The sequence below is a fragment of the Pelodiscus sinensis genome, chromosome 20 (assembly GCF_049634645.1).
Source record: "Pelodiscus sinensis isolate JC-2024 chromosome 20, ASM4963464v1, whole genome shotgun sequence".
In the NCBI taxonomy this organism is placed as follows: domain Eukaryota; kingdom Metazoa; phylum Chordata; order Testudines; family Trionychidae; genus Pelodiscus; species Pelodiscus sinensis.
In genome coordinates, this window is record NC_134730.1 from 22,890,114 (window position 1) to 22,913,217 (window position 23,104).

At 46.6% G+C, this 23,104-nt stretch overlaps 1 long non-coding RNA gene across 3 annotated transcripts in view; it reads right to left on the reverse strand.

The window, feature by feature from the left end:
* LOC106731434 (uncharacterized) overlaps positions 1-23,104 on the reverse strand; it is a 96,054-nt gene that overhangs the window by 55,960 nt on the left and 16,990 nt on the right. The window contains exon 4 of one of the 3 annotated variants that reach the window (XR_012896968.1): positions 1,735-1,844. The exons of 1 other annotated variant lie outside the window; for it this stretch is intronic. This is a non-coding gene — a long non-coding RNA (uncharacterized LOC106731434). Of the gene's footprint in view, positions 1-1,734; positions 1,845-7,704; positions 8,504-23,104 lie in introns of those variants that run through there. One more of the 3 variants, XR_012896969.1, reaches the window with a different exon arrangement.

A 23,104-nucleotide genomic window follows, 5' to 3' on the forward strand; every position in this document is an offset into this window, starting at 1 on the left:
CGCTTGTGACAGTCACTGCACAGGCAGCCCCGAAAGGCCTTGTTTGTACATAGCGCAGGCAGCCACAGTGCAAGCGTCCCTAACACTGACCTCTTCATGGCCTCATGCTTGTTCTGGAGGACTATGGCCATGCCAGGAAGAAAGGGAACCCACTTCCATGCAATCGTTTGCCCCTCTCCCATTCTGGACTGCCAAGAAGGTTGGAAATTTGCACCAAATGTTATATACCTGCCAGAGGTATCCCAAAATAGCTACTCCGCATCTTTTGAACACGTCCGCTATTGCGAAATACAGCAGACGTGCTATTTCGGCATCCCTGTAAACCTTGTTGCATGAGGGATAAGGGATGTCTCGAAATAATGTCTGAGGAAGTGGGTCTGCCCCACGAAAGCTCATCATCTAATAAACCATCTTGTTAGTCTTTAAAGTGCTACATTGTCCTGCATTTTGCTTCGAAATAATGTGTTATTTCGAAATTTGGCTCTGTGTAGACATGCCAAATTTTGAAATAGCCTATTTTGAAAAAGAATCAAAATAAGATATGCAATTTGCATATTTTATTTCAAGCTAAGGGTGCAGTGTTGATGCATCGTATATCACATATACAGCCACTAAGTGTTTGAGATAGAAATTCTAAGCATACAGCATGTGACTTGGGGTTGGTTTTTTTTAAATGAAAGAAGGTTCTGTTTCTTTTTTTTTTTAAAGAGACTATTCTGCCAAACAATATGGCAAAATTCTACTCCTGCAAAATGCAGACTGAACCATTTCACCCTTTTATGGACTAGCGACCATTTGTTATTGGAAAAGGCAGAATCTTAATTTAAAAGTATCCACAGTGCATGAATGTTCACAAAACTAGGTTTTGGTTATATAATGGTCAGTTTTCATGGCCGATAGCTGGATTTCTGTGGCAACGAGCATTTCTCAGGAAATTTACAATTCATTTAAAAATAATAAAAATATTTAATAATAACAAAAATCTCCAAACAAATCAATCAGGGTTGAATGTATATATGCAAGGTCTGGAATTCTTATAAGCAACACGATGAGAAGTACATCAGTGTGTGAAGATACATTGAAATATTTAAGAGAACACAGCAGGGATATTTTTCTAGATGATCATGAAATGCATGGGAATGAGAACTTGGGGGTAGTCAGCACATTTTTAGCTGGCTCGTCTAAGTCCATCCAGGGATGGAGTATTTATTTATTTATTAAATGGGTTCATGTACATGAAAATAAACCTTCCCCCAAAAAATCTAGTAATGAAATTATAAACACACCTCAGCACAATGGCTTGTTGGAAGGAGTCATCGCCACATCCTCCCTGTGCCTGAAAGTACTAACCCACCCTCGTGTCCACAACTTATCCCACTCACTTCTTCAGAACTGGATGGGCCCAAAAGGTCAACAGATCTAGGTTCTCTTACGTCTAGGAGAAAACTGATCCCAGGTAGAGATTTGTGAAAGCATCCTGCCTACATCCCTCTTGCAGATAAACCAAAGAGTGATCAGCTGATCTCAACTACTGATTATCAGGTGATGTTCCTGGTGGACAGGACCCAAAGTTAAAAGGCCAAGATCTTACAAAATTTCAGCCCAACTGTACTGTGATGGGTTTCCCTCAAGGTGCCACATATAACTGGGGTACTGTTGAGTCACCCCCCAACCCGACCAGGTGCAAGCCTGTGCTTTTATCAGACACAGTGTTCCAGGTAGAGACAGACTCACCTGAAGAACATGCAGATGATGTGATCAGCTCTGCATGGACTCACCAGCTAAGGAACATCCCAGCTCCTCAGGCACACATGAGTGCAAACCCAACATTATATCGCCTTGCGCTGCACAGAGAAATATATTTCATGAGCTCATGAAATTCACTCTCCCCCTCAATATGGAGCAGAAAATCTACAATGGCTTTTTGTTCCAAGTTATGACTCACACACACACAGACACACACACGTTTTAGACAAAGCAAAAACTAAATGTATTAACTACAAAAACTAGATTTTAAGTGATTATAAGGGGTAGCAAACAGATCAAAACAGGTTACCTAGTAAATAAACAAAACATGCAAACTAAGTGTAACATACTAAACAGATCAGGTATGAATAGCAAATTTTCACCCTGAATGACACCAGCAGTCTGGAGATTCGTAAGGAGCAAGCTGCACTAAGCTTACAGCTTGGAATCCCAGGTGTTTCATTCACAGTCTAAAAAATCCTTTAGCCATGTCCAGCACTTCCCCCTAGTTCACGTCAGTCTTTGTTCCTGAGATGTTTTTGGGTGGGATGTCTCAGAGACGTAGCTGTGTTCGTCTGTATCTTCAAAAACAATGAGGAGTCCTTAAAGACCAATAGATTTATTTGGGCATCAGCTTTTGTGGGCAAAGAGCCACTTCATCAGATGCATGGAGTGGAAATTACAGAGGTCGGGATAAATATACTAGCACGTGAAAAGAAAGGAGTCACCTTATCAGGTGGAGCACCAGTACTAACGAGGCCAATTCTGTCAGGCTGGCTGTGACCCATTCCCAACAGTTGACAAGAAGGTATGAATACCAAGTCCCTATTCAAACCCACATGAATAGTGAGAAACTGCAGAGCTACCATTCATTTGCAAACTTGACACCCTTTCCAGTCCCTCTGACTTCCCAGATATTTTACCTTCACTCTCACTAGTCAGTCAATGGTCTGGTCCAAACTTGCATAGGCTTTAAGCCTTGCTCCCATGATAACTGCCAAGGAAAATACAGACACCAGGCATGTCTGTGATTGGGGGAGGGGAGGGAACCTCTTGGCGTGTATTTTAGTCTGTTCACTCAGGCTTATAAAGGTGACTCGCAGGATCGTCCTGACCTTTGATGTATCCGCTCATTTCCCTTCCAACTCGCTTTCTGTTGCTTTACAAATTAAGGTGCACGTGAAACCAGAGCCGTTTCTGATCTCTCATCCACCTAAAAAATTAGAACATCAAAACAATTTTTACAACCAATAAACTAAGCTACTTTGAAAAGTGAGGCAAAGGATCTATCCAGAGTCAGTAAGACATTGTTAGGATCTCTTTGATCCGGAGCCTTAAATGAAAATTATCAAATGGCGCTTTAAAACATACACCCTTTTGTTTGATTAGCCAGCTGCAGATAACCTTTATTAAACGTGATCTAAAATTACAGCCATGCACTGGTGCTTCTTTGATGCCTTGGCTGTTTCATTTCCTGTTTATTCTATGATACACGTTGCACTAGGAGATAAAGCACTTCTGAGGGATATTAAGACATGAAAGTCCCTTGGCTATTTGCTGGCACTGTTTTGATGTTTTCTTGCTCTCTAGAAATTAGCATATCCTTTTCAAAGACTGCCTCTGATGAGAGTAATCCTTTGCCATGATGTATTTGCTAAAAGTCATAAATGATAGTATATTGTGTAAAGAAATGACACATAAAAGGGACGAAGCTAGATTATTGATAATGAGGCAACTTGTGCAACTCTGCTTTTGGCTTTTATAAAACACATTTTTGACACCATAAATACATTGAGCTTCTATTAATGAGGATTTAATACTTCTGAGATTTTAGGAACTTGCTTAGAACAACTTTTCAAAAGAAAGCTTTTTTGGGGAAGTTTAATGTTTTCACTAATTTCGGTAAGATACTCTGTTAAGCACATTTTGCTGCCTCAGTAATGAGCAATGACAGAGAGGTTTTTAGCTCAGATTCATCAGAATTAAACTGTGCTGGAATATTTGTCTTATTATTGGTAGAGTGCCTATTGCCAGAGCAGCGAGGTGGCTTAATTACAGGCTTTTGCAATGAAATTGTACCGTATATTTCCTTTATGGAAAAAAAAAGAATTTTGATGTACATGTAATTGGAAAGACGGGAGAGGGGAGCGGATCCTCAACTGATGTAAACTGGCTTTGCTCCATTGAAGTCAAAGTGACACATTTATATCAGCTAAGGATCTGGCCCATTCATCACCTACACACTGACATGGCATGCTCGGAAAATACACAGCTCATGAAAAAAATCAACATTTTAGGGCCTGTGTCAAAGCCCTTTGGAGTCAGTGCGCATCTTTCTAAGGCTATTGGATCAGGCTCCTAATATGAACCTGTTTGAATCATAAGACAGACATAATAATACATCAATAATAGTCACAATAACACCATCGCTTAATATATTTAATATATTATTAAATACTTAATATATCTGTTAGTCTCTAAAGTGACACAGGACAGGTCATTGTTTTTCAAGTTACAGACTAACATGGCTACCCCTCTGAGACTTCTTATCATTGCTTAATGCTTTTCATTTGCAGAAAAGTTTACAAACATTCTCCCAACGCTCTTGCCAGTTAGCAGTAAATAAGGAACTTAGATAGCATATTGCTTGTGTAATATAAGAAAGTAAAGAGATTGGCTGGTTAGAGCAAGAGCCACAACCGGTATAAATTGGTGTAGTGACTTGGGAGAAGCAGTGCCAATTTCGAACCAGGAGCCTGGCTCATTATCTTCCTGTTATGATGAGGAATGTTCTGTAGAAATGGAGGCAGAGAGGCAAAGGGCATGTCTCTAAAGCAGGGCAAAAGTCGAATTAAGATACGCAACTTTAGCTACCTCAATTGCGTAGCTTAAGTAAAAAAAACTTAATTCAGCTTTTACACAGCAGAAAGCTGAAGGAAGAACACTTGTCCTTCGATTTCCCTCACTCCTCGTGAAATGAGGGTTACAGGAGTTGGAAAAAGAAGTCCTCCAGCTCAACATTATTTCAAAATAATGGCTTGCCGTGTAGAGGCGCATTTTGTTATTTTGAAATAACATTCGTATTCCGAAATAACACTGCTGTGTAGACATGCCCTAAACTTATATCTAGGCCTCAAAATAAGTGGCACAGTAAATCTCCTGCAGTAGCTCACTGAAGTAGAAGGCATCCAGTACTTCTGTAAACCTGCCTTTAATGTAGATAAAAGGGTCTAATTTTGGGCACCCAAGTTTGAAAAACATGGCTGAAGAGACTCATCCAGGGCCCAGAGAAACAAACAGAAAGGCCCCCACTGACTTGAACAACCATTGGATCTGACCATAAGCAATTCAGTCCAGTTCTCTTGAGGGCATCAGTGTCATAGCCAAGATTAAATGACCCACGTTCCCGAGCACTGTTCCTGTGCTGTGCCCAGGCCTTTCCCTGGTCATTATTTTTCACTAGGGACTTGTCTACAATATGGAGAAGATTGACTCTCCAGAAGTCAATCTTCCAGCCTTCAATTTAGCAGATAAGACCCGCAAATTTGAACTGAGGGGGCGCTAGTCCTGCTCCTCACGCGGAGTAAGGGAAGCCATGGGAGTCGTTGCTCCCATTGACTTCCCACGGTGTGGACTGCACGAAAATGTGATCCAAGTTATGTTGATTGCAGCTATGCAATTAATGTAGCTGGCGGTGCATATCTTAAGTTGACTTTTCCCTTTAGTGTAGACCTGGCCTTGCCACCTAACACAGAGTTGCAACCTTTTCCATTTGGCACAGATCACGATGGGATTCTCATCTGCTCCTCTACGTACCTCAACATCTTGGCCTTTTTACCAGTCTGGATGATTTGCAAGACGGGTTAAGAAGGGAGTAGGGAGCAATGTGGTAAGAGAGGCCAAATTCTACCCTTAAGGTTTCTACCTCCTAGTTCTACTGAAATCAGTGACAAAGTTCTTGTTGACTTCAGTGAGACCAAGAGATGGCCCTGGGAAACGATAAACATGTGGCTAGAATTAGGCAGGTCGCTCTTCTCCCATTCAGACCAGGCCCCTCCTGTTTTTTTTCTGGTGGGATTTGCCTTCTCCCTGCCTTTATTGAAACAAAAGCACGCAGTGCGACAAATTATTACTATTATAATGGCTGTGAAAATTGCATCTTGATAGAAAGTTGACAATTCAATAGAAGGAGCGCGCTAAAAAATTCATGGCAGTTTCTGTATCTTCCTCAGAAATTCTTTCAACTTTGCTCACAGAGAGAAAAGAGATGAGGAGGATGCTGGGGAAGGAATTGCTGCCTGAGCCCCTGCTGTCTTCCCTGCAAGGGGTGCCGTGGAGTGAAGCCATTTTAGATTAATCCATAGGAAACGGTGATGATCCTCAAGCCTCCTTTATATAGGGGCCTTTGCTTATTGGCTGATGTGCCATCCACTAACGGGATTTGGGCAGCCTTTGCCAGCTGCTTGGAGAACGTGCAGCATTCCAGGGCTTTGCCATGTGTCAGATAGTGTTTACGGCAACAGGCGTGACTCTGACAATCAGCTTACTGGGTATGAGGGAGTTCTGCAGATTCTGAGCTGAACACACTGTGTACGAAGACACACTTGTGCTGTGTCCAGATTCCACCCCGAAGCGGAACACAGAGACACTTTCTCCTCATACCCAAGTGGCTTCTTTTCCCCTCCAGAGCCAGGGCAACCATGTACCAACCAGCAGGCCTCCATCCTTCCGACCAAGAAGAACATGGGCTCCAAAGAGACCCCTTCCCCACCACTACATAAGCAGACCAAGAGGCAGTTGTGGAACGAGCCAGGGACTCCTTCTTTACAAAGGGCTGAGCTGCCTGGCCGGGATCCACAAAGAGAGTTAGGAGTTGACATCCTGAGTGTCGTAGGGCTTAAAAACAAGCACAGGAAAACAACAATGCGAGTCCCGGAGCCAGAGTGAGTTGCCAAAGCTCCTATACAATGAATGAGTGAGAAAGGCACCCTGGAGTGGGATACACAATGCCGGCTTGCCAGGCAGGGACACAGCAATGCTAGGCAAAGGCTGATGCCCATGCGAGTGGTGTGTGCCAAGCCCTGCCCCTCTGGGAAGTTGGTCCCACAGTCCAAGATGCGGGGATGCTCCTGTCTCTCTGCTTGTGATCCGCAACCCAGAGAATATACAGAGATGGCTGCTTTAATTGTCTCTGAGGCCTGACTGCAAAACAGCCTGAGCTGCGGGCTCCCTTCATCCCTCCTATTGAAGTTGTTCTGCTTCAATTAAAGAAATATTAATGACTCTAATCTATTGTTTAGGAGCCTCGCCTGCGAGGTGGCAGATCACTGGAAGAGGGGTGACTTGGTCTCCTATGTGCCAGGGGAGGGCTCTAACCACTAGGTGGAAGGTTAGATGGCAGGGCGTCTTGCCCTCACCAACCCTAGCCATTTTGCATGGAACTAGGACAGGGTGGGGAACCTTTTCTGGGTCGGGGGACGCCAACCCACAGAAAAAAAAAATCAGTCAGGGGCCACACAAAAGTGAGGAGCAAGCAAAAAAAAAGACACCTCAGCGACGTGGCCCTGGACTGAGAAGCAGGAGGATGCTCCACACATTCCCTTTGCGCACCGGAGCCTAGGGCAGGGGTTCCCAACCTTTTTCGGTCCCCGTGCCCCTTTGGCTTTTAGTAAACCTTCCCGTTCCCCTATTCAATATGAAAGGAAATAAATTCTAGACTCTAGAATCCACAACTTTTTTCACTAACACGACTACTTTTGGAATATTTCAATGAGGATAATCTAGTTATTTACCAAATATTCCCCGTGCCCCCTTGACAAGCTTCTCGTACCCCCTGGAGGTACACGTACCTCAGGTTGGGGACCCCTGGACTAGGGGGACCTGAGCTAGTAGATTGTGTGGGCCCCTCTAGCCTCTAGTGTGGGGCAAAAATGAGGGGTTCAGTGTGTGGGAGGGGGCTGCCGTGAAGCAGGCTTGAGGCGTGGGGTCTGGGCAGGAGGGAGGGTGCAGGGGAGGGCTGCGTGTGGTAGGATGCAGGAGAGGGATGGGGCGGGAGGCACAGCAGGTCAGATCTGGCCCCAGCTTGCCAGACTCCGGCCTCAGAGGCTCAGGGCTCCTCCCCCCTGCAGCAGGGAGCCAGCACTGGCATTCCAGCCCTGTGAAGAGGGACCACGCTGGGCTGCAGAGCTGGAGCAGCAACACTGGCTCCCTGATGCTGGAGGGAGGGGGGGCAGAGGAGAGGAAGCCCCGAGCTGCAGAGGCTGGATCCAGGCACGAATCCGGCCCCTGGGCCTTAAGTTCCCCACCCCTAAACTAGGTGATCTCTGAGCTTGCCTACTGGATCAGGCCCCGTATGCCACTTAAATGTCGAACTCCTATCCTTACCCTGGTTCATGGACTGTGCTGGGTTTAGGCAGGCGAGAGGTGCCCAGGTTTAGGGTTGCCAACCCTCCAGGTTTGCCCTGCAGTCTCCAAGCATTAGATTTAACTCTGCAGGACACTGCTGAGAGCATCCCAGGCCAGGAGATAAATCATCAGGCATCCTGCAAATTAATATTGCATCAGATCCGCACAGTGGCCTAGCCGGTGTTTAAAATACCATGATAATGTGTGTTTGCCTGCTCATCTGTTGTCCTGCGCCTGCTGTTTCTTTTACCTTCCAGGGCTCTGACTTTGTCTCATGCTGTAACGTCTGCGCAGTAACGTCGGCAAGTTTGCGTTGTCTCTGTTGCCTCCGCCACACCGCGCCTGCCTCACACTGTCAAAAAAAGAAATCGCAAGTGGACCATGCTGGCGAATGTGCTTCAAACCCTCTGACGGTATCGTAAAAAAGAAAAAGCGCTGCAGTCACTGCGGTGATCATTGGATTCAAGACCCTGACTTTAAAAACTGGCTCCAAAAAGTCAGTGAAGGGACAGCAGAAGACATTTTCTAGGGTCAAGCATTTTCCATTAAACATGAACAGAGGCAAGCTGTTAACATCCTTGTGGAGTGTCCAAAACACAAGGAATCTGAAAAATCAGAAATGAACCCCTCGTATTTCTTTTGTCGAGAAAGAAAAGGGGAAAAAAAAGAGGAGGATATATTTCAAGAAAAATCTAGTGATGGCAGCGGAAATTGATTTTCAGTCTCATCAGTAAGTTTTTGCTGCATCTGCCATTGTCTAATACAGGGGTGAGTAAATACTGGCCTGCGGTTTGGATTGGGCTTGCTAGGGTTAATCCTTGGTAGTCCACCACTGCTATATTTACCTGCACCTCCACAGGTACTGGCAATTGGAGTCCCTGTTGGCACTGATCACCATTCCCAGCCACAGGGAGCTGTGGGATGCGGTGTCCTGGTCCATGCAGCTTCCCGCGGCTCCTATTGGCCAGGAACAGCAATTTGCAGCCAATGGGAGCTGAGGGAAGCGGTGTCCTGGTCCATACAGCTTCCCACGGCTCCAATTAGCCAGAAAGGGTGCTCTGCAGCCAATGGGAGCTGAGAGAAGCAGTGTCCTAGTCCATGTGGCTTCTCACGGCTCCTATTGGCTAGAAACGGTGATCTGCAGCCAATGGGAGTTCTGGGAAGCGGTGTACTGGTCCAAGTGGTTTCCCACGGCTCCTATTGGCCAGGATTGGCAATCTGCAACCAACAGGATCATCAATCGCTGGTACCTGCAGAGGCACAGGTAAATATAGCCAGGCTACCCCTGGCAAACCATCACTTTTTTATTACCTGCCCCGGTCTAATAGTATGCTGTTTTATTTTCTGTATTTTTAAAGAATGGAATTAGCTAACACACACAGAAATATACTTTAACAAGCAATGTAACCTCAAGCCAATCTTGTTATTGAAAAAAACTGGATTCATATGCCAACTGGAGATTTTGCAATAGCGTGTGTTTCTGCAACATGCTTCGAATGTGAAATCACGGTTCATACGATGCTCCATGTTTTCACCAAAAGATGGCTCGGTAGTCAATGAGTTCTAGAGTAGGACAGTCATTAGTGCCTTTACGTCACATGACGGATCCTCCCGGAATAGATCCGAACAGAGTTGGTAGCCCAAGCCTGGATCCTGAAAGGAAGGTAGCTCAGAGCTAGAAACCTTGGCACCCCAACTATTATTGTGAAAATGTAGGCGCTGAGTGACTTTAGATGTCTAGAGGGCGAGGCAGCAGCCGAGCGGGTTTTTTGTGGGTGACAGCAGCACCTAAAAACAGCACTTAGGTACCTTTACCTGCGTGGATCCAGTCCAAGGAGTCTGCCTCCTTCCCAGTGCCTCACAGGCTAGCCTGGGGAGAGAAAGACAGGCCAAGGGTAATAGCCTGCCAGTACATCCCTAAGGGGTGAGTCATTTGAGGATCATGAAGAGGTGTTGCTCTCAAAGTGGAGTTTAATAACAGTTGAATCAAAGCATAAGCACCTTTCAACGAGACAGCGTATCAACTTCAGAGCCTGGCAAGACTGCCCCAGGGCAATCACTACAATTACTCATTGTTCTGTCTTGCTCGCTGCAGCAATTTTGGGGCTGAGGTGCCAATGCCCAAAGCAGCGCTTTGTGGGTCAGTGTTTCCAGGAATCCAGCTTCGTTGGAAGGCAGGTGGGGTCTCGCTGCAGGATTAGGGGTGTACATAAGGTGTAACCTAGTAAACAAACCAACAAGCTGAATTCACAGAGTACAGTCATTGCAGCTTGTGTTGCTGCGGGGTAAGTCATCCAGAGCAACAGAGAGGCAGTCTTGTTCAGGTGTTCCCCACCAGACTACTCAGTAGGGCCCTGTCGCAATCTTAACTTCCTCTTTCCTACATCCCTCCCTGATCCCTCTGGTCTGGTCTCTGCTCCCACTCTGTGGAAATTGCCCTTACTGTCCTCACCCAGGACCCATTCTTGGCTGTATCACAAGACCTCCTCTCGCTTCCTTATTCAATGGACTGTCTCCAACAAAGCTAGTCCCCTTTCTTGTGGAAACTTTCTCCCCACCCCAGCGCCAGAGACTCTGTGCTTTCCTGGCACTCCTCCTGCTTCTCTAACTGCTCCTTCAGTCTCTCCTTTGATGACTCTCTCCTGCTGTTTGCCAGAAGCCCTCAGCCCTCTCCTTTGTGCTCTGTCACTCGGCAGTCCCATCCAGTCACACAGTTTTAATTACTGTCGCCGAGCTGACAACTCAAAGGTCTCCCTGTCTAACAGGAGCAGCTCACCTCCCCTGGACGCCCCATTGCCAGCAATTCCATATGACACACAGAGCTCCTTGTCTTTCCTCAGTAGTACCACCTCCCCCCCCCTTCTTCCATGCCAATTAGCATTTTCAACAGCCTTTGCCCCAAAAGCTTGCACTCTCCCTGTCATTCTGGTCACCTTGGCACCGCACCCGGCACACCTACCATCAGTTTTATCTCGTTGGTATCCGTCTGTTCCCACAGCGGTCCACAATATCTCAGCATAGGACCCCGCCGACTAATGTCTATTTTAAGGGTCTAAGGAGTGGCTTGTCTTTCCATGGCAGTTCATAGAATCATAGAATAATAGGACTGGAAGGGACCTCGAGAGGTCATCGAGTCCAGCCCCCCGCCCTCAAGGCAGGACCAAGCTCCGTCTACACCATCCCTGACAGATGTCTATCTAACCTGTTCTTAAATATCTCCAGAGAGGGAGATTCCACCACCTCCCTTGGCAATTTATTCCAATATTTGACCACCCTGACAGTTAGGAATTTTTTCCTAATGTCTAATCTAAACCTCCCTTGCTGCACTTTTAACCCATTACTCCTTGTCCTGTCCTCAGAAACCAAGAGGAACAAATTTTCTCCTTCCTCCTTGTGACACCCTTTTAGATATTTGAAAACCGCTATCATGTCCCCCCTTAATCTTCTTTTTTCCAAACTAAACAAGCCCAGTTCATGAAGCCTGGCTTCATAGGTCATGTTCTCTAAACCTTTAATCATTCTTGTCGCTCTTCTCTGTACCCTTTCCAATTTCTCCACATCTTTCTTGAAATGTGGAGCCCAGAACTGGACACAGTACTCCAGCTGAGGCCTAACTAGTGCAGAGTTGGCAGAGTTGAAACCTTCCTGTCTTCCTCGGGGTCTGATTGTCTGTCCCTTCCACACACACGACATCCCAATGGCTTTATGCCTTAGAGGGAGGACATGGGCAGTTCCTGCAATGCATCTCAGTCCTTGGATGGATGTCCCAACTGGCATGGGGACCTGGGGGTCTCAAGGACTGTTCTCTGGCAGGCAGGTGGGTTTTTAGCATCCATGAAGCTCACGGCATTGAATGCTTCAGGTATCACTTCTTCGCTTGCTTGCTCCCCTTTTACACTGGCATGACGCCACTGCCAATGGAGTTGCACACAGTTTACACCCATGGCAAGGAGAATCAGGCCCGTAGACACCTGTAAGTGACACACGGGTGAAGGAAGAGCACAGGACATGAACTAGAAAGCACATGGAACCCAGGGGTGTGTTGTGTAACAGGTGCCCCTCCAGGCAAGATCCAGAGAGGAGATGAGTCAGTGACCGCTCCAGTTAGGTGACATCCACTCACTTGGGGTGTGAGTCCCAGTTTGTCTTCAAATACTTGTGCTAGCTCCTTTCCAGCTAGCATGGGCATAAATACCAGCACAGATCCCAGGAGCATGGGCAGTAATGGCACGGTGATCGGTATAAAGCCATCTGAGCCCTGTGGATACATACTTAGCACCACTAAGCTGTGCTTCCAGCTATGCTACGGTAGAGATGCTATTTATACCTGGACTCTCTCCTGCTGAGCTAGTCAGAGTATGTGTACAGGAATGGGAATTCCCCCTCTCCCCGCTCAGCCGCTGGCTCTTAGGGTCACCATAAACTAAGAGAGGCTTAGCTCAAACCGCAGCAGGTTTGAGCTCTGAAGAGCCATGCGTCAGTCACCAATGGGTCAGCTAAGGTAGCAGCCATCACATGCCTGTGCAGGGGGGCACCTAAAATGCCAGTTTCCCCCCGCTCAGGGGTATTCCTGGCTGATCCCAAGGTTTTCTTGTCAAGCAGTTAGGTTGCACAATGGCCAGCGGGAGGAGGGAGTCAAAAATATTTGGCTCAGGACTTCGGCATCTGAAGTGTTTATTCCTGGCTTGTCACAATGGTTAGTTTTGGGTGCTGCTGCTAGGGATGACTTGTCACTCTCAGTGAGCAGACAGGTTCACCCCGAGAGGTGTAAACCCGGCTGGAATTCCTCTCTCCCCAATCACATTCAGCTTAATAACGATCTAAGAGGCACTAAGCCAAAACCCATCTCCCTCAGATGCGCCGCACGCTTCTTGTCAGGCGCGCGGGTAATGAAAACACCAAGTGTAAAGCTATCCCCTTCCTCAAGGTAATGGAAAACCTGAGAGAAGATTGACAGTGGAAATGAGATCGTCTGATTGAGAAGCCAAATAAAAAAGGGGGAACATCTGGTTCCATTTTTCTTTGTGAAATTATCTCACACTGACCAAGCAGGGCCTTCTCTGAAGTACATAAATGTCGAAGACACACACACATGGTTGTTATCAACCAGTATTGTGCAAAATTAAATTGGCTACTTTATGGTGAAATGGAGAAGGAAAGCAGGCAGTTCAAACACATGCGTGTCTCTCAGCAAGGTCTGGAAGCGATCACTCCACAAAGATGGCTACTTTAAAATATCTACGACTAGTTAAGGCCATTCTGCTGGCGGGATAAGATGGGGCTGCATTTAATAAAGTTATCAAGGCCGTAAGAATCCAGGGGCCAGTGCCTGAAACTAATAAGCCGTTTGGTGAGCTTGAGATAGTTCATGTGTGCAAAGCATTCCTTTAGCGCTGACCTGCAAAGGTAAAGGACCATACCAAATCCCACTAATTTTACCAAGATGTGTAACATGCCCCCTTTGGCTAGGCTTAGCCAGTGAGATTACAGGGGACATTCACCACATTTTTATATAAAAACTGGTCAGGTGCTGGTTTCTTTCAAGCTTTGCAATGTCCATCACTGAAGATAGCCGGTTAGCGACCATCCAGCATTTGCTTTACGTGATCCACAGAGAAACTCGATAGATACAGCATCATCTTGAGGGTCATGCCTTTTCTCAAGTATGTGGAGACTTAACACATATGTTTGCCTCATTCAAAGCGGCAAAGGCGAGATAACAAAATCGAACGGTGAAGAACTAGGGGAGATCCCCAGCAGTATCTAAGGATAGTCAGTAACAACTAGTCCTACCAACAGCACTTTTTCAGCCACAGATCTCAAAAGCACTTTACCAAGATGGTAGCGATCACTAGCCTCATTTTACAGATAGGGAAATGAGGGCTGGCAGAAAAGTTCCCAACGGAACAGTTTTTCCTTGGAAAATGCAGATATGACAGATTCAAAATGTTCTGCAGGAAACGTGTTGATTCAGGCAATATTTTTGATGGAAACGAGGCAGGCTGTAAAGGGATAGGATGCACAGCTCTCCTGTCGCCAATTCTCGGGGCTACCTGTCTTCTTGGTTGGTTGGCTCCCCAGCTGCCCAAGCTAGTCACCTGTTGGGCAGGAGTTTGGCTTGTGACTCTAGTACAGTGTTTCTTAAACTTTTTAAGACTGAGGAACACCAAACTATTGTTTTTATGAGGAACACCAAGGATTTTTTGTTGAGCGCAAAAAAAAAAGTCGGGGGGAAAAAGTTATTGAGGGGGAAAAAGTGTCAGGGGAAAGTTATTTAGCAAAAAAAAAAAAAAAAAAAGGTTATCTGCCCCTTTAAGGGCAGCTATTTTGAATTCTGTTGTTGTCCGCGGCACACCTCCCACTGCCTTGTGGCACACCGGTGTGTCGCAGAACACAGTTTAAGAAACACTGCTCTAGCAGGCAGCCACTTACTGTCCCTGAAATTTTCAAACCAATCCGTTTTTGTTTCTTCCAAAGTGGATGTTTATAAAAACATCCATTTTGTATTTGAGGTTTTGTTTAGATTAGAGACATAAGTATTTTTGAAAATGGGAAATTATCCGCAGGATGGAAATTCTGATTCCTGCACAGCTCTTAGGGGAAACCCAGGTAAATAGTTATGAATTAACTTGCCCCAAGTTCCCTCAACATGTCAGTGACGGAAGAGCCATGCGTCAGTCACCAATAGGTCAGCTAAGGTAGCAGCCATCACATGCCTGTGCAGGGGGGCACCTAAAATGCCAGTTTCCCCCCGCTCAGGGGTATTCCTGGCTGATCCCAAGGTTTTCTTGTCAAGCTCATTTCTCCTTAATCCCATTCCAGTGCACTATCCACTAAGCCATACTGCCTCCATCAGTATTTCATTCATGTAAAGTGCCGTTCCACCTGACAAGGAGCCACAGGCTTGGAGATTTCAATCTGTCTAACAACAATCTCAGATATTTCAGGAGCATTTGATTTTCCAGTTCAAATTCAGAAATGGAACAACAAAATTACTGAGATGAAGTCCGAGCTGGTGAAACCCTCAAGCCTCTGAAAATTCCTCTTACTCCAGATTGGAATTTAGTTCATCGTTTGATTCTTTAGTGTTGCAATTATGGAGCTAAATTCTCAGCCTAAATCTTCAGGCGATGTGGATTGTATCTGAAATCACCACAAGAATTGGTCTCAGACATATTTGCTTCTCACCGAGCAGTTCATCTAATTTACTGCCCACCCTCTATTTAATACACCCATGGAGTGTGAAGTGGTTTAGGTCTGATTGTGCATTTTAGCTTTTCTCTGGTGTATACAGTGACTGGCTAGGAAACCCTCTCCCCTTGAAGTCAATGGCAATACGCATGTGACCAGTGGGAGTTAGAGCTGTCAACTAGGCCCACAGTATTATTAATCAGGTTGATGAGGGTAATGTCTCAGCAACATCCTAGAATGGAGCATAGTACAAACATGGAGCAGTAGATAGACCCTGCCCTGAGCAGTTTACAATAATAGCTACTGAGGAGGAATTTACCAGCACATTATCAATGCCACATAGGGCTTGTCTACACTAGGGAGAAGATCGGTGCCGTGGCAGTCAATCTTCCGGCAGGGCCGGATTAAGGAGGGGCTAGCCGGGCAGCTGCCCGGGGCGCCAATCTATGGGGGGCGCCTGATGGCAGCTGTAAGGGGCGCCGCGCGCCCGGGACTGGGGGCCATGTGGTGCCCCTTAGAGCTGCCATTGGGCACCATGCAGCCTCCGGCCCCGGGTGTGCAGCGCCCCTTACAGCTGCAATCAGGCACCGCACGCCCGATTGCAGCTGTAAGGTGCGCTGCGCGCCAGGGGGCGGGACCATGCATGTGCCAAGCGCCCAGGGGCAGAGCAGCACATGCGTCATGTGCCCACTGCCCGGGGCACATGAATAGCTCGAGCTGGCCCTGTCTTCCAGGGTTCAATTTAGTGGGTCTAGTGAAGACCCGCTAATTCAAACTGAGAGGGTGCACCCATTGGCACTGGTAGTCCTGCTCCTCACAAGGAGTAAGGGAAGTCAACAGGACCGTGTGCTCCTGTTGACCTTCCACTGTGTAGACAGTACCAAAATGTGATTTAAGATATGTAATAACCTGTCCCTTATAACCAAAAGGTAGCTCAACCTTTAAAAAACTATGTTAAAGCAAGTTCCCACTGCAATTAACTTTCAAGCTGTCCACGAAGGCTCTGCGAAATGACAGTGAAGTTGGCCTCAGCTGTGTCTTGTAATTTGGTTTTGGATTTAGCAGGGGAAGAGTTACGGACAAAACTTCCAAATGGCCTTGGGAAACATGAAACCGAGCCCCCACTTTCAATGGAAAGGCAGTGAGGAAAAAACCTTAAAAAGCAAACAGCAAGCTTGACTTCCTGATTTCCTCTCCGTTTCATGGCACAAATTAGAGAATACAAACTTAGCAGAGTTGCAGGCATCTAAGAATAGCTTTGATTTTCCTAAACATTTACAATTCTGTTTTATGTACGTCGTCAGAAAAAGAGCAAGGAAATACGAAATGTAAATCTTTAAATGAACCTGAATACCGGGGAGACTTTACATATCTGCTTGGAACAAATGGGATGTTGCAGCTAAGTCTCAAACAGGGGAATCAGAGAGACTCAATAGCCATGGATGCATGGAATAAAATCAGACATGGGATGGTTTTTATGGGATTTTTTCCCCCTCCCTTGTAGGTTAAAAAAATGATGGTGGCTTATTCTATCCCTGTTTACTTTGATGCCTGCTATCCGTTGCTGTTTCACAGCTCACAGAGATGCAACCCACAGAAGTTTTGAGGGTGGCAATAGCATGCCAAGCCAAAAGTCGCATTGCTTGTCTTCTGCCAACAGACTGAGTGGTCACTCCTTTGCTCTTGTATTCTGAGTTCACAGTGTTCCCATTAACACCAGAGATGATGTGGAACCATTGATAGTTGGGGGAGGCGGGAGAAGGGAAAAGGCATGCAATGTAAATCAGGCATGGGCAATAATTTTCACGGGGGAGGGGCACTTAATGAATTTTGGTATGTGTTCATGGGGGAGGGGGTCCAGCCCTGGAAGGGGTCCTGTGTGTAAGGGGTGGGGCTTGGGACTAGCCTCCTCTTAGAGTTGTCTAGGACCGGAGGCTTTGAATTAAAAACACAGCAAAGGGCTTGCGGATCTGGCCCCTCACGGGGTAGCGCCGTTAAAGGGGGGCTGCTCGTTAGAGGGCTTGTGGCTCTGACCCCTGCTGGCGTAACACCATGACTGAGAGCCATGAGCTATTTAAATGGGATTCTGCTGCCTAAGCCACTGCCTGGAAATTCGCCTGGGCAGCAGGATATAAATCAGGAATGGGGAACCTAAGGCCCAGGGGCTAGATGCGGCCCCCAGCTTGCCTGGATTGGCCCCTGAGGCTCAGGGCTCCCCCCAGAATTGGGGAGCCTGTCCTGGCGCTCCAGCCACCCTGCTGCGGGGCTGGAGCATACAGAACCTACTAGGCGGGGCCCCCCTAGGCTTTGGTGTGTGAGGGGAACGTGGAGAGTGTCTTTCTCCTTCTCAGGCAGGGTCCACATCAGTGCGAATAGGGATGGTTTTTTGCTTCTCACCTGTGTGCGGGCCCCCCCCCCCCCGAGTGATTTTTCTGAGAGTCAGAGGCCCCTGACTCCAAAAAGGTTCCCCACCCCGATATAAATAGAAAGTGGCCAAATGCAGTCCATGGGCCAGATCAAAGTGTTAGGCAGGCCCGATTCGGCCCCCAGGCCACATCTTGCCCAGCCTTGAGGTAAAAGTTGTGCAGTCAGGTTCAAGGCAGGGCCTATAAACCCTGACAGAAATCGGGGGGGGAGGGGTGTGACCCTGCGTGGCCCTCACCCCCGATGAAAGCTAATACACTGCAAGGCTTAATGAACTCTAAAGCTGGGGATCTGAAACCACCTCAGGACGTGGCAGATTTACACGGATTCTGGAGCGCCTGTTGGGAATTTCTGAGAGAACGTAGCATTTACAACGGGGACATTGTTCTCCTCATCACGGCAATGCTGAGGGAAGAGCTGCATTTGGGGGAGGATATTAGACCTTCCCTCAGCAGGATGGCCCCAATATGGCAGAAAGCATTAAAAAAGCAATTTAAAAAGCATAATGCCCAGGAAGCACCTAATTTAACTGCCAGCTGGGTGTTAAATTAATTGCGTGCATGTAGAATGCAACCCAAGATGGACGAGTCCGTCTTTCAGTGCATGTACTTTATTAAGACTGATTTTGTTCTTTCTGGTCCACTGGGAGGAGGTAAACATCATCAAAAGGAACCAGGTGAGGAATCTGATAACGAGATCAATTAGGACAAAGCACATTTGCATTGGGATACTGAATTGCGATAGCAACAGAACAGTTAATGACAATACCCACTTAAGAATATGTGTTTCCATCAGTTTGGAAGCAGAAAAGAGCCCTTTGAAATCAAGGAGGAATGCTGCTTAAACATGGACCAGCTTCCATACAAGGAGAGATTATATAGACTGGGGCTGTTCAGCTCTGAAAAGAGACTACAGTGGGAAGGGGCATAGGAGAGAGGTCTACAACATCTGGGCTAGTCTGGAGAAAGTGAATAAGGAAGTGTTATTTATTCCTTCACAATGAAATGAATATGCAGCAGGCTTAAAACAAAAGAAGCATGTCTTCACACAATGTGTAGTTGACCTGCGGAACTCCTTGCCAGGGGATATTGTGAAGACCAAGACCATATCAGAATTCAAAAAAAGAACTTGTTGAGTTCCTGGACAGGCCATTAATGGCTATTAGCCAGGATGGGCAGGAACACCATCACATGCTCAGAAGCTGGAAGTGGATGACAGGGAATGGATCACTTGGCTCTTCTGCTCTTTCCCTCCAAAGCACCTGGCATTGGCCACTGTTGGAAGAGAGGATTCTGGCCTAGATGGACCATGGGTCTGTCTGACCCAGTATGACTGTTCGTAGGGGAGGGACATTCACTCAAGTGTTTCAAAGCACTCGACAGCCATACACTAATTAAGCCTTGGAATAGCCCTGGAGATAGTATACTTGAACCTGTTTCAACTGGCAGCCCTTGGAAATAAAGTATGCTGGACTTTGCTGGGCCAGGGAGGGCTCTGAATGGCCCGGGCACGAGGAGGATGGGGGTGGAATGCTTACCTGGCGTCCCACTCCCAGGGGCACACTTAAGAGGATTGACAGCCACGGACCCTGGGGCAAGATGGGGGGGGGCAGCTCTGCACCCCTGGAAGGGGCGGGCCCTTGGGCAGAAGGAGCAGAAGGGGCCACTCAGCCCTCAGCACCTCCCCCAGCCCTCAGATCTGTGCTCTGGTGCTCCAGCAAAGCAGCTTGGGGCTCCTAGCCGCTGCCGCTATCAATTGCCAGGTACCAGGGCAACTGTTCCCTTTGCCTCCCCCCCCCTTTGGCAGGCCTGGGCACACGTGACTCTGTCTCCCCCCTTCTCCCCCCGCTTCCCAGGCTACGCCCCCTGTTGCTATGGAACCAGCGGGGAAAAGCCGCAGGGGAAAAGTGTCGATGTCCTGCCATTCCCCCAGCTGCTGGAAGGGGGAGCCCCTTCCTCCTCTGTGCTACGGGTGTTCTCAGATTAGGAACTCCTGGAGTATGGAGGTCCAAGTGTATTCCCTTTTTTCAAAGGTGGAAACTGAGGTCCAGAGTTGCTCAAGGTCAAACGTCATTAGTGGCCCAGCCAAGAACAAGACCCCAGACTCCCCTACATCAATAATTAGGAGACAGGGTGGTTTGAGTTCCAAAGATAGCAACCTTCGAATGATCACGTCCCTCTGAGCATCCTTGTTTCTCGGAGGGTGCCATGGCAGAAGCTCCACCCACAAAAGTGACACTTACTGGAATGGCATTATAGTATGAGCATCTGCTTTCCGACTGACCCTTAGGCCATGAAGTGATGTAACTCCTCAGGAGTCACTCCTGATTTCCATCAGTGTCAACAAGCTCAAGCACCTCCTCTCCATTCTCAAAAGCATTATCTTCATTCAGGCTGCCCGATGCGCTAGAGAACGCAAGAAACTTTCATCCAAAGGCACGTGCATCTAAGTTTAGTAAAATTTGTATCGGTACTTTCATCGCACCTCAGAGTACTAATCATGAAACGGGGTCCCATTGTGCTAGGCGCTGTATAAACTGAACAAAAAGAAAGTTCCTGCCCCTGACGAATTTATAATCTTGAGTATGAGAGACAGCAGATGGATAGGCCGATCAACAGGCAGAACAAGGCCACAGTGAGGCAATGCCTGTCAGCATGAAAGGCAGTGGTCTATGCTGGGAATAACCAGAGTTGTTTTCAAATTTACATCTCCAAGTTCAGACTATTTCAAGCCTTTTTGTGTGGCCAGGAACTCACTTTTGTGCTGGAAATGTCCCAGCCTGTAATAGTTTCTCTCATACGAGATTACTTGGCATTGTTCATACATTGATGGACTGCCAACTCTGAAGTCCTGCCAGATGTGAACCGACACCCTATACGGCTGTAGGAAACTTTATTATGATTGTTTATTAGCTAAGTAGTCTCAGGAGTGCTCCCTCAGGGAACAAACAACAGGTCCCTGCTCCAAAACAGCTTACAGTTGAAAGGCATAAGCAGAGTCCCACACAAATGAGACTCACAACTCTACGCAGACAGCAAGTGTCAGAACCTGGATTGAAACTGAGTGGGTCACATCCTATTCTGTGCTCAGATCACGGAGCTGTGTGAGATGGGGAAAGCACCATAAGGGTTTTGGGGAACCTTTCGAATTGTTTCTGTTCACATGGTTCACACACGGCTTGAATTTTGGGTGGAGCATTGGGGCAATTTGGAATCTCAATTAAATCCATTGAGTTTCATGTGGTTTGGAGCAAAACCATAGCTCAGAACCCCAGGCATATGATACATTCAGCCCTTCATTTTTCACAACTTGGTCCTGTTTTACTGACGGTTTGGCCCCACTGTAGTATGAAGTCCAGCCCTAGGTTTGCTTGGAACTTGGGCCTAGAGTTCACTCCAAAGATTATAAATCTTAATTAACTTTTCAGAAAACCAGGCCCTGGTTTCAAGTTTATAACAAAACACAAGCCCAGTCACTTTCCTGTGGTTTGAGGTTTTGTGAAGAAAGATTCACTGTGCATGGGAGTCTTCTGGTTTGGCTGTGTCTATTCTAGGCAGCTAGGAGTGCCATGAATTTGGGTCCCAACCTGTCTCCCGTGTTGACTATTTGTGAGAGATCAACATTATCAGTTTCACCCTGGGAGGTGAGAAAAGACAGAGATGATCAAGCGCAAAGCAAGACTATTATTAAGCCTTTGCATGCTGCACTTTTTTTTTTTAACACGCCGTTCAAGAAATTTTATACTGTGATTACTTTTTTAAAGGTCCCATCCATCAGCAGAGTTTTATAGTGGCTCTGTTCTTCGACTCACATGGTGGTTTGAGTTATAAAAATCTGAAAAAGTATATCCTACAGTTATAACTTGACTATGATCCACTGTATTGTTACTTCACTTATAACACCGGCAGTTTCTTGCTCTCCATTGCTCCACTCACCAATTTTAATGGACTCTGTGCAATATCTCAGCAAAAGGTGAAAAGGCCAGTTGTCACACAAACATGATGGGCAGTATATGAAAACAGTCTCCTGGCACACCAAGTCCTTGGAGGTACTTCTGCATGTCACCCTTGTAAAACGCTGGCTTGCTGGCCAGCAATTAGTTCTGTTGAAGTCCGACACAGCAGATCTAACTACAAAGGCATGCATTTTTGAGGAACTTCTTTCTTGCGGGAGCCTTTCTGGAAGGGCCTGCTTACGTTCCTCCTGTGAGCTCATACAGTGGCGCTAAGAAGTGGATTAAGAAAAAGTAATAAGCTAAAGGAGGGGGGAAAAACAGGGCTTTGCTTGTTTATTTTATATATTAAGGGAAATGCTGACCTTTGTGATATCTTCCCCTCTCCCCACCCAGTCTTCATGGGTGATGAATAGAATGTATTCTGACTTTAAGTGAAACAGAGTGCTTTGAAGAGACAGAAAATTAGCAACATATGGGCCAAAGAATCAAAAGAGATGAGGAAAAAAGAAGGGGGAGAGACGAAAGAAGTTTCAGATGTCGTTGTGATCTTGCAGCAGAATATTTTAATGTATTTTCCTATTGTCATTAGGGAAGGTCATAGACAGCCCACTAGTATCCCACTGGCTGTTCATGCCATGCAAAGCAGGAATCATCATCCATTCATTGCAAATGCATCTTCCCTCCTTGTTTTGATATATTAGCTGAATCTAAACAAGGATATTTCTCCCATCCGTATCTCAGCTACTCTGCGAAGCTGAGCTTTCCATTCTCCAGGGAGATCCGTCTGTTCTCACTCATGCCACAGACTCCAGTGAAGTTACTTCTGATTTCCCCTGATGTAAACGGAACCAGAATCAGGCTCTAGGATACCAATCTGCAGGCCCAGCTGATATCTTCACAGCACAGGACCCCAGATATGGGGGGTACTTTTGTGCTTCCGTCAGTGCCAGAACAGCCTCAGGACAACTACAACTTTTGCTGGTTGGCAATGCTATCTGAGGGCATATCTTCACTGCAGGGCTAATAACTTACCTTGGCTTTTAGTGCTGTCTACACAGCAGGAAGTCTAAGAAAAAACACTCTTCCCCCGACTTCCCTTACTCCTCATGAAATGAGGGTTACAAGGAGTCAGAGTAAGAAGTCCTCCAGCTCAACATCATTTTGAAATAAAGACTTGCTGTGTAGATACGCACTATGTTAACGCTGCTGTGTACACGTACCCCAATGGGCTATCTAGCTGTTGAGGATAATTGGCCTTCACATGCACTGATATACCCTCTCCTCCAGCTCCGAATCAGCCAGGGAATCCTGAGTTGCCCATTTAGACTAGGGCTGTCAATTGACTTGCGTTAACGCCTGCAATTAACACAGGACAGGATTAAT